General features: G+C 38.0%; 1 long non-coding RNA gene across 3 annotated transcripts in view; it reads left to right on the top strand.

Moving 5' to 3' along the window:
• LOC117801776 overlaps positions 1-12,729 on the top strand; it is a 611,477-nt gene that overhangs the window by 138,558 nt on the left and 460,190 nt on the right. For 2 of the 3 annotated variants that reach the window (XR_004624492.1, XR_004624493.1), the window contains exon 3: positions 4,788-4,915. The exons of the other annotated variant lie outside the window; for it this stretch is intronic. This is a non-coding gene — a long non-coding RNA (uncharacterized LOC117801776). The remainder of the gene's footprint in view (positions 1-4,787; positions 4,916-12,729) is intronic. 3 annotated transcript variants of the gene reach the window in all.

The raw sequence follows: 12,729 nt of genomic DNA, 5'->3' as shown, positions 1-12,729 counted from the left end.
TAAGTACCAGCCATAGTGGGAGTAGATCTTCATGTCAAGGTGTTTTGAGCTCCTCTGATAAAGTAAATTCTATCTGATAAGAACTTCCATAGAACTCTAGTTTTGTCCTATTCTTCAGGTATTTAATCTAAGTCAAAGTCATAGGTGGTGCTTGAAACATAGATGTGGTGTATGAGGTGGAAAACACCTCTCCTGTATCATAAATGACACAAACTTTTAAGGTGATATGTATATTTAGGTTAGTCTTCAGTCTTTTGTTTTTGAACAGAGGTAACACACTAGCTTAGGGGAAACTATGCATTTGAAAAATACTAAGAATTACTTAGCCAGCCAGCAGCTTCTGAGCAACATGCAGTAGGAAAGAAAGGCCTTTAAATTTTTTATTTTTATTTATTTATTTATTTATTTATTTATTTATTTATTTGCAAAAGGATACCTCTTGCTATAATCATTAGGCCCTGACATCTCAGTTATCTTCTTTTAAGCTAATCCCTGCAACTAAGGTACCAACAGTAGTTGGAATTAAACATATTAATCAAGTATATCGTGAAGAACTGACATGAGGATTCATCTTAACTTTTTTCATTGGGGCTGTATGGAGTATATCAGTTATGCAAAATTCTGGATGGGGTATGCAGATGGTAATCAGTGCCCCCAAGAGTCGTGCATTGTGATTTCATACATTGTGAACTCATAGACCATGAGGTTAAATAGAATTTTAGAGTTATAAATAGCATGGACTCCCTCTGAGAACCAGTAGTGGGACAGCTTTGAAGCAGACATATTTGGTATTGAACCATGACTCAAACACTAGCTATGTAATCTATGAAATGGGGAAAATAGAACTCAACACCCAGTGAGATCATGCAAGTGAATCCCTTATCACCTAGCACAGTATAAATGTACCAAAAATGTAAATTATTGTAATCTTCTCTTTTATCCCTCCATTAAAAAAAAATAGTTTGTGTCTCAGCAATGTGAAATGACTTGTCCAAAGTCCCAGAGTCTTGTGGCTAGTCAGTAATGGAATTAATTTAGGGCTGACCTTACCAGAGCCCTGGGATTTTAATATTCTGTTTTTCAAAGTTTATTGTCCATAGAGTTAAACCCACAGTTGATTGCCTTGTGACTCAGCCCAGATCCTCTGAAATCCCTTTTACTCTTTATGTCTATGAACTTCCCTCTTCTGTGTGTTGTTTTCTTCTAACATTCCTCACTTGACACTCTCTTCTGGAGCCCCACATATGCAGCCAGCCAGCTGTGCCTTGGATTTATGTTCCCTGTCCCCTCAATTCCCCTGAACCCTTGGCCATGATGAGTGAATTCTAAGGTAACTACTTCATTAATCAGATGGTTCACTTCAGGATTTACCTCTGGTTTAGAGTTGGTTGAGAGAGATTTGCAGACCACAACAAAACTGGGGAACTGAGACAAGATGCCATAACCCTGGAGGTCCTAGGCACAGCCCCAGGAGTTCCTGGCCACGTGGACTTTGGCTGAGGGCCCTGGGACTACAAGTGACACTTAGCACATAAGAGACTCCCAGCTCAGTGCAAATAGGCTTTTCTTTGATTCTTTCCCAGCGTTTATCGAATTGTAAACTCTGTACTCTTATTTGAACAATTGTTATACTTATTCTCAGCAAATCAAAATGATAAGTTCCTGAGTAATCCATTTGGTACCAAAAAAACCCCACTGTTGAAATGTATAATTGTTATTTTGGTGAAAATATGAAGAATAAAACAATTCTATTTCTGACAGCCCTCGTTCATCTTTTCTCTCATTTTGAGCCTATAATTCTGGCTTTAAATCCCAGATCAGCAGTGTTCCCTGCCAAAATGTACAGTCTCTGTGCCTGAATAGCTCAGAATAGTGTTTTCAGTATAAAGGAGAATTCCCCTCTTCCATCCAAAGGATTATAAGACCTCCGTGTGTATCTTGCTGCTGAGCTTGAGATCCTTAAAAGCCAGTTTTGGTTTGCTGTGACTTATCTGAGGTTTTTCACTGCATCCAACTCCACTCTTATTTTGTACATATTCTCAGAAGTGAATGTTTCAGGAGAGTGCACATGCTATGAACACTATTTGGTAAAAGGCAAAAGATTTATATGATCCAAAGAGAAACCAGAGTATCATGAACATTACTTGGAAGGGCTTGTCTTGCAGCCCCTGGGCATCCTGAAATCCTCAAAGAAGACTGTTTTTGAATTGCATGAGTAGATTTTATTGAGTTAGGCTCTGATTTCTTGATGAAGAGCCTCATCTGTATTATATTTGCCATAAGCAATGCAACTGATACTCTTTGGACACATCCAGACTGTAGTCTGTGTGATACTGGATTTTAGGTAAGTCAGAATTAAAATATCACATTTCTCCACTGAGGCATACCTGGCTCCAAGCTCTTGGCACAAAGCTTGATTAATCAATTAGAGAGGTGATGGTCAGAGGACTATAGTCACTTGTGGACCACTGTGGGGAACCTGAAGCCGTAAGCCAAATGCAGCCATTTCTTTGTTTGCAATTTCTCATGTGAATTTATAGAAATTCAGAACATGTTTCATCCAGTGGTCCAAAGCCACATATGCATGCCTCAACTATTCTGTTCAGCCTAATGTCATCAGAATACTCATTGAAAGAAGAGTCAGTAGAGGAAGTTTCTATTCTTACATGTAGGTCTAAATTTGGGATAGTCTACGTGGGGATGGGCTTCAGAGGACCCTGCCCTCTTCTGGCTTCCTTTCCTTCTCTATAAGTTTATCATGGATCCTGGAAAGAAAGCCAGCTGTCATTTAGCCTTTCTTCATCCTCAGCAACATCACTGGATCTTCAGTAGAATAGCATATTGCTCTCTGTGCTTTGTTAAATGTTGAGGGAGACAGAGAGTAAAGATGGAAGGGTGTCCCTGGAGACAGGGACCTGATATCTGGTTGGACTTCTTATCTGATCTTCTGGCACTGGAGTTTCCCTTGAGTGAAATGAGGGTGCTGAACACCATCATGCAGGAGGCAGGACAGAGAGTGGAGAAAGATAGATCCACTGGGTTTATACTCTTTATCCACCATTTACTGCTCTTTGACCTTGTGCTACTTTCCCAGAATCTCTGAGGTGAGGCAAGTAATATTTACCTCATAAAGATAATAGGGTTAAAGGTAGCATACATAGAGCATCAAATTTTTCATAGTGGTGGCTGATACTATTACTCACCTACCATATTTGTGATAGAAACTGTTGTGCATCCCAAATGTCGTCATATTTTCATTCCTTTGAGTGCCAGCTTTTGAATTACTGCTGTTTCTCTTACATTAGTGCCTCCTGTTATCTTTAGAGAGAAAAGTGTATGCAAAAATGGATCTGAATGCAATTTTTTTGACTCTCTATTTGGAATTTGGTTCAGCCAGTGTTTTTTTAGCTTGAGTTATGTTTATTAAGTCTATTTTGTGCCAGGCAGTGTGCCATGTGCTAGGAATACAAGGATGACTGGGTGCCTCTGTCTGCCAAGTGCCATTAATTCTAGTGGGAGGGGAGACAGAGACTGAAAGAGAACATTTCAATGCAATTTAATCAGTGCTATGTACAGGGTGTGGCAGACACTGTTAGCTGCCTCCCCAATAACCATTCCCTTTTCATAGTTGACAGAACTCCGATTTTGTTCAAACTGACAGGGTGTCCAGCTAAATTCTATGTCCCTAGGGTCCTTTTATGCTAGGTGTGGCTGTGTGATGGAGATCTGATGAGGAAGACACACACAGAGGATTGATGGGGATTCTGATGGTGTTGCTGTCCTGATAAATGGGGATTATCACAGGGGATACTGCCCTTCTCCCTTTCTCCTGCTCTGAACATGAACATAATGCCCAACGATTCGGCAGCCATTTTTTTGAAAAATAAAATTGTATACATTTAAGGTATACAGCATGATGTTTTGATATACATATATGTATAGTGATGACTACAGTCAAACTAATTAATATATTTATCTCCTCACGTAGTTAACATAGCTTTTTGTTGTTAGAACACCTGAAATCTATTCTTACAGCAAATTTCTAGTATACAATGCAATATGATTAACTGTAGTCATCATATTGGGTATTAGATCTGTAGACTTGTTCATCCTCCATAACTGCAACTTTGTCCCTCTAACATCTTTACATTCTCCACCCTCTCCCCAAAGCCCCTAGGAACCACCATTATACTCTCTGCTTCTATGTGGATTCCACATATAGATGAGGTCATGGAGTAGGGTTCTTTCTGTGTCTCACTTACTTCACTTAACATAATGTCCTCCAAGTTCATCTATATTGTTGCAAATGGCAGAATTTTCTTCCTTGTTAAGGCTGAATAATATTCTAGTTGTGTGTGTGTGTGTGTCTGTATGTGTATACCACGATTTTAAAAATCTACTCACTCATCCACTAGCAGCCGTTTTGTGACCACGAAAGAGAGAAGCATGAGGGAAATGGTAAGAGAATTCCAATGATACTTGTCTTGAGGTCACTGAGCTCCTGAACTGTTTCTGACTATCCTCTAGATCCAAAATTTTGTTATGTGAGAAAAGTACATCTCTGATTGAGCTGCTATAAGGTAGGTTTTCTGCTACTTGCAACCAAAGACATTCCTAAATAAAGCAGCTCCTATGATTGTGAAGAAAGGGGATGATATTTTTTGTAGAATACTAAGTAGCTGAGAGGAAGCACTGTGGCTCCAGGCAGAAAATAGGCCCTGTACTGCATGGGAAGAGTGCTTGGCAAAATGCCTCTTTGTCAATGAGGACATTCTCATCTATCACAGACACTTCAGAACATCACTCAGGCTACAATCAAGAGAGATAAAAAACTTGGATGGACCTGCCTCCTGGGAGATTCCAGTCCAATCTGAGATATGTTCCCCTGGAGTCTTCTATGAACTAAAGGCTGTCTGTAAGTAAGGGCCAAACTAGTCATGATGTCATGTGATTGACCCCATTTGCTCAGGGACCTAGGTTGGGAACTCACAATTCCCTCTGACTTAGATCACACCAGAGCCATCCACAGTCCACATTTCAGGTTAAACCCTTGCCACGTTTTCCAGAAGCGGGCCGTAGAAACCCTGACTGTGGCCGGAATCATAAATCTGCTTCTGCCAAGACTAACAGACTGGTAGACAGTCTTTTTTCTGCCCTTGCAACTCCCAAAGAGATACCTGCTTTTTCCAGTAATTCACATTTCTCTGTTTTATCCTTTTCTTTCTCAGGCACAAGTTGAAAGTCTCACAGATGGCTCTGGGGAAAATAATTGCTTGTTCTCAAACATGCTGTTGGCGATGCATTCCTGTTCCTTCTCTTCCTCTTGCATAGTTCTTAGCTGGGCTTGGCCCTATCTCTAGCAGATAGCTACGCTACTGCCTCAGTCTATAAGTCCCCATACCTTCCAGCAGTCCTGCCGGCAGCGGGGTGCTGGCATTTACATTTTTCTTCTAATTGGTTTGACAAATAGGGGACTTTGCCTCTCTATTTGAAAGTCTGGCTTTTAATTTCTGGGCTAAAGGTAGCATTCAGCATTATGCCTAGGAATTCACAGACCTCAGAGAACATTTCCACTCCTTTTTTTCATGCCTACCTATAATCTCTAAGATGTGGCTCATGGTTCAAAACAAGTACTGGAATGAGCTGGTTTTAATTGGAACCCCATTTGTGGGGAGGTGAGGCAGCACAAATTGGGCACCCTTATGGCATGAATTGGCATTGTGGGCTAGAGGAGAACCTTTGGGAGAACTCTTCAAAATGCTATGTCTATGATCCAAAATAAAGACAAGCACACTTTGAGTTCACAGGTTTAGTTTTGATAAGTTGGAAGAAAGTGAAAAGATCAGGGACTTAAGTAATTGCTTAGGTAAAGCTAATAGAGATGTCAAAACTGGAAATAACCATTAAGATAAAAAGCAAGTGATATCTGACATTCAGAAGAGACTAGGCATAGGTTAAAACATGGTCTTGTCTTTTGGTTTCTGAAGGTCTTGTGTTTGGGTGTCTATTTCCACTGAATCAGTGGACATTGTCCATGAGTAAGACTTATTTCTGCTTTCTGCCCTAAATTTGTTTTATGTATCCTTCAGAGTTTTAGTTTCTTCACTGGGAATATGGAGAGAGATCTATATCTATCTATAAAATCTATATCTATGTCAATGCTGATTTCGGAACATTGGCTGGAGTGATGGGAGATAGTGGAGACCCTCCCCCCACACACATATGTATGTGTGTATAATAGTCATTCTTCTAAGTGTTGTTTTGAAGGTCATATGAATTGATATCTTTGAAAAAAACTTTTTATAATTGCACAGGTTATTTTTAAGTTATCCCCCCCCTTCTTCTTTCCTTCCTTCATTTGAATCTCTACCCAGAAACCAAATAAAAAAAGTCAATCAGGATAGGGTGGGGGCCGGGTGGGGGGTAGTGTATGTCCGTTGGTGACATAGGAAGATCATAAACTTACCTCCTCCTATAGCCACACCAAATCTATATGGATCTACATAGGGATCATTTTTTAAATGTGAAAACTAGATGAATTACTCTTTACAGCAAAGGGTAAAGGGTGTACATTGAGATGGGTAGGAGAAGTAGACACATGGTCTCGCACCACCTTCCCCCCCAGAGTGACAACATAATAGGGAGGGATCTCACCAGACAGGCATTTCTCCTAGAGGAGTGAGGGTTGGTGCCTCACATTGGGCACCCTGGTCTCTTGGATCTGCACTGGAAAGATGAGCTCCCAGAATATCTGGCTCAGAAAGCCAGTGGGCAGGGCTGCTGTTTGGGGGGGGAGGGCAGAGTACTATAGAAAAACTAAGATTCTCCTCTTAGAGGGCTTGCATGTGGTCTTGCTTACCCAAAACTCAGTGAAAACAAGAGTTTGAAAAACATCTAGATTATATGTAAGGGAGACTCTTTTGCTGATTTGGGAGCATTGGCTGGAGTGATGGGAGACAGTTGAGACATTCTGTCAAAACAAAGGTGCACAGACACTACTGTTGCACTCTCCACATAGTCTGTTAGCACAAGTGGGTGACTTCAGATGTGGCAGCCTCTCACTGCCTTGCTGGACAGGGAAGGGATGAGCATCGTGCCACTTGCTGAGACCAGAGGGAATAGGCATTTGCAGCAGTCCCTGTTCCTTGGCTGGGGTGGGTGAATGTGAATGGTCACATGGTTCCCTAGCTAAAGCCTGTGAACATAGGTGGTTGTGACACTCACCTGCTCCATGGCTGGGGGCTGGTGAGCATGAGTAGGCGCAGCATTCCCCCATTCCCAGCCTGAAGTCAGCATGTGCAAACAAAAAATGCACTCTCTTGCTGCATTGGTAAAGCCCACAGGAACACATAGTTAAGACATTTTCCTGTTTTTCTGAAGCTGGAGAGCATGCCTCACCCACTATACTCTCTAGGTGCCTAAGCCAGCAGTTGCACACAATCTGCATGGGGGACATCCCTTGATGGCCTGGCCCTAGTGGCCAAGTGGGCTGGTGTTCCAGAGTTACACAGGACTGTAACAATTGGAAAGATAGCTCTTGGCACATTACCATCTCCAGGGCTCTGGACAGACAGTGGACTGAAACACAACACCAGTCTTCTTGTGGAAAAGGCCTGCTTATTTAGCCTGCAGCGTCAGTCTGAGGGACAGGCTTCAGGTTTCCCACACATCTGGAGGCTAAGGAGACACTCTGAGGGAATGTAAACAGGGAGACACCATCCATGTTCACTCTTTTGGCCTCACTACAGCTTGACAAGACTTCCCAGAAAGGAGCTTATACACTCATCTGGAGCCCTGATTTTTGTAACTATTACCCAGGGGACACCTCCAGATCCTCTGGTCTGGAAGTCAACAGGGATTACAATTGTAACCCCACAAAAATGTATATATTTCCACTCTAAAAGCTGCTGCCTGACAGCGTAGTTTCCAGTCAGCCTGAAACTAGGTGCTGAGATTCCTCTTCTTGGATGACTGACAGGTGTTGGCACACCCTCAAAAACAGGTGTGTATCAAGATTAAGTCAGATGGTTTAGACAATCACAAAAGTCTAAGAGTTAGGGCAAGGTTAAATTCAATACCTACACAAGGCCACTGCTTGAAGACTGAGAGAAGTAGCCGTTTCACTTAATACATAGAAATAAACCCAGAGAGTCAAGCAAAATGAGAAAATAGAGAAAGATGTTCCAGACAAAAGAGCAAGATAAAGCATCAGAAAAACACATTATGATATGGAAATAACTAACCTACCTGATAAAGAATTTAAAATAATGGTCATAAATATTCTCACTGAACTAGGGACAAGAGTGGATGAACACAGAACAGCAGTCACAGAGCTGAAGAATAAAAAAACAACTAAAAATTCATGAAAAACATTCAGCAGCAGGGTAGATGGAGTTGAATTATGGATCAGTATACTGGGAGACAAAGCAATGGAACTCACCCAGATAGAACAGAAAAGAAAAAAAGAATTTAAAAAAAAGGTGGTTTAAGGGATGTCTTGGATAATATTAAGCAGAGTAACATTCATATGATAGGGGTCTCAGAAAACAAAAGAGAGAGAGAAAGGGGCAGAAAACTTATTTGAAGAAATAATGGCTGAAAACTTCCTTAAAGTAGGGAAGGAAATAGAAATCTGGCCCAGGAAGCCCAGAGAGTGACAAATAAAATTAACACAAATAGAAACACAAGATGACACATATATTAAAATGTCAAAAGTAATAGAGTCTTAAAAGTAGCAAGGAAAAAAATGTACATAGAAGGGAAACCCCACAAGGCTATCAGATTTCTCAGCAGAAACTTTGCAAGCCAAAAGGGAATGATATGACATATTCAAAGTGCTGAAGGGAAAAAAACTTCCAACCAAGAATAATCTACCCTGTAAGTTTATTGTTCATATTTGAAGGAGAAATAGAGTTTTCCAGACAAGCAAAAGTTAAAGGAGTTCATCACTACTAAACAGGTCTGATAAGAAATAGTATAGGGAAATCTTTAAGATGAAAAGAAATGGTATTAATAATAAGAAAACATATGACAGTAAAAATCTCACAGGAAAAGGTAAATGTTCAGTAAAGGTAGTGTATTAATCACTTATAATGTGATAAAAAGATTAAAAGGAAAAGTAGTAAAATAAAACTGTAATAATTATCTAAGAGATGCATTAAAATATGTAAAATGTAACATATAAACATAGTGGGGGGGAGTAAATGTGTAGAGTTTTGGAAAATATTCAAATTTAAGTTGCTATCAAGTTAGAATAGACTGTTACATACATTGGATGATATATGCGAACCTCACAGTAACCAGAAAATGAAAATTATAGTAAATACACAGAAGAAAAAGATAAAGCAATCTAAACATAACACTAAAGAAAGTCATCAAAACACAAGGGAAAATAAAAAGATAAAAAGATACAGTCAGAGGAACTACAAAAACAGCCAGAAAACAAAGTAGCAATAAGTACATACCTATCAATAATTATTTTAAGTATAAATGGATTAAATTCTCCAATAAAAGACAGAGTGACTGAATGGATAAGAAAAAATAAGACTATCAACAGATTGAAAAGGAGAAATTGACAGCAATACAATAATAGTAGGGGATTTTAACACCCCACTTAAATCAATGAATGTATCGGACAGAAAATCAATAAATAACACTGACATTAAATGACACATAAGACCAGATGGACTTAATAGATATATACAGAACATTCCATTCAAAAGCAACTGAATACAAATTCATCTCAAGTGCACATGAAACATTCTAGTGATCTAACAAGTCTCAATAAATTCAAGTAGATTGAAATCATATCAAACATCTTTTCCAACCACAATGGTATAAAACTTGAAATCAACTACAAGAAGAAAATTAAAACTACAAATACATAGAGTTTAAACATATTACTGAAAAACTAATGGGTCATAGAAGAAATCAAAGGAGAAATGAAAAAACACCTGGAGACGAATGAAAACATAAATATAATATACCAAAATCTAGGGGATGCAGCAAAAGTGGTTCTAAGAGGAAAGTTCACAGCAATATAGGTCTACCTCAAAAACAAGAGAAATCTCAAACAATTTAACTTTACACCTAAGGAAACTAGGGAAAGAACAAATGAAGCCCAAAGTTGGTAGATGGAGGAAATAATAAAGATCAGAGTAGAAATAAACATAATAGAGACTAAAAAGACAGTAGAAAAGGGAACATTGAAATAGAGAATAGACAATGGAAATAAGACAATAAAAATGAAACTCAGAGTTCTTTAAAAAGCTAAAATTGATAAACCTTTAGCTAGACAAACCAAGAAAAAAAGAGGGCTCAAATAGAATCAGAAATGAAAAAGATGTTACAACCAATACAACAGAATTATGAAAAATTATAAGACTACTATGAGTAATTATATTCCAACTAATTGGAAAATGTTGAAGAAATGGACATATTCATAGAAATCAAATATTTCCAACAAACAAGGTCCAGGACCAGATGGCTTCAGTGGTGAATTCTACCAAACATTCAAAGAAGATATAATAACTCTCTTTCTCAAATTCTTTCAAAAAATTGAAGAGAAAAGAGAGCCTCCACACTTATTTTATGAGGCTAGCATAACTCCGATATCAAAACCACACAAGGATACCACAAACATAAAAAAAGAAATTGCAGGCCAATATCTCATATGAACATAGATGAAAAAATTCTGAACAAAATGTTATCAAACCAAATTCAACAACACAGTAAAAAGATTGTACACCATGATCAGTGGGATTTATTATAGGGATGCAAGGATGGTTCAAAATCCACATATCAATCAACATGATACACCACATTAACAAAATGAAAAATAAAAGCTATATCAATAGATGCAGGAAAAGAATTTCTCAGTTTATGATAAAAAGCCTCAACAAAGTTGGGTATCAAGGAAACATACCTCAACATAATAAAAGCCATAACAAGTCACAGCAAATATGATGTGGCTCAGTGGTGAAAAGCTCAAAGCTTTTCTGGTAAGATCAGGAATAAGACAAGGATTTCCACTATCCCAAGTTTTATTCAACATAGTATTGGAAGTCCTTGCCAGAACAATTAGGCAAGAAAGAGAAATAGAAGTCATCCAAATTGGAATGGAAGGAGTGAAGCTGTCACTATTTGCAGATGATATGATGCTATATAGAAAACCCTAAAGTTTCCACCAAAAACTATTAGAACTAATAAGTGAATTCATTAAAGTTGCAGGATAGAAACAATGAACAAAATTCTGTTGCATTTCTATACACTAATAACAAGTCATTAGAAAAAGAAATTAAGAAAAACCATTACATTTACAATTGCATCAAAAAGAAGTAAAATACCCAGAGATAAATTTAACTAAGCAGGTTGAAAACTACCCTTTGAAAACTATAAGATACTGATGAAAGAAATTGAAGATGACACAAATAAATGGAAAGATGTTCTGTGCTTATGAATTGAACACATTAGTATTGTTAAGATGTTCTTACTACCAAAGCAATCTATAGATTCAATGCAATGCCTATCAAAATTCCAATGACATTTTCACAGAACTAGAATAAATAATTCTAAAATTTGTATGGAACTACACAAGAACCTGAATAGCCAAAACAATCTTGAGAAAGAACAAAGCTGGAGGTATCACACTACCAGGTTTCAAACTATACTACAAAACTATAGTAATCAAAATAGTATGGTATTGACATAAAAAACAGACATGTAAATTAACGGAATAGTATAATGAGCCCAGAAATAAACCACACCTATATGGTCAATTTTTGACAAAGGAAGCATGAATATATAATGAGGAAACATTCAAAGAAGATATAATAACTCTCTTTCTCAAATTCTTTCAAAAAATTGAAGAGACTGTTCAGTAAATGGTGTTGGGAAACTGGACAGTAACATGCAAAAGATTGAAACTGGACAACTTTCTTATACCATACACAAAAGTAAACTCAAAATGGGTAACGACTTGAATGTAAGACCTGAGACCATAGAACTCCTGGAAGAAAACGTAGGCAATAAGCTTCTTTGCATCAATCTTAGAGATTTTTTTTTTATCTGATCCTAAAGGCAAGGGAAACAAACACAAAAATAAGCAGTTATAACTATATCAAACTAAAAAGTTTCTGCACAATGAAAGAAACCATCAACAAAACAAAAAGACAACCTACTGAATGGGAGAAGGTATTTGCAAATCATGTATCTGATAAGGGGTTAATATCTAAAATATATAAAGAACTCATACAACTCAAAACCAAGATTAAAATTGATCCGATTAAAATGGGCATAGGATCTGAATAGACATTTTCCAGAGAAGATGTACAGATGGCAAATAGACATATGAAGAGATGCTGAACATCATTAGTCATCAGGGAAATGTAAATCAAAACTATAATGAGATATCACCTCATAACTGTCAGAATGGCTAAAATTAAAAAAAAACAAGAAATAATAAGTGTTGGAAAAAGTGCGGAGAAAAGGGAACCTTTTAGGCATTCTTGGTGGGAATGTAAATTGATACAGCCACTGTGGAAAACAGTATGGAGTTTCCTCAAAAAATTACAAGTAGAGCTGCCATATGGTCTAGCAATTCTATTACTGAGTATCTGTCTGAAGAAAGGAAGACACTGTGAAAAGATACATGGACCCCTATGTTCATTACAGCATTATTTACAATAGCTCAGATATGGAAACAACATAAACATCCATCAATAGATGAAT

The sequence above is a fragment of the Ailuropoda melanoleuca genome, chromosome 1, assembly GCF_002007445.2.
Source record: "Ailuropoda melanoleuca isolate Jingjing chromosome 1, ASM200744v2, whole genome shotgun sequence".
Classification (NCBI taxonomy): Eukaryota; Metazoa; Chordata; class Mammalia; order Carnivora; family Ursidae; genus Ailuropoda; species Ailuropoda melanoleuca.
This window is presented reverse-complemented; position numbering and strand designations above follow the sequence as displayed.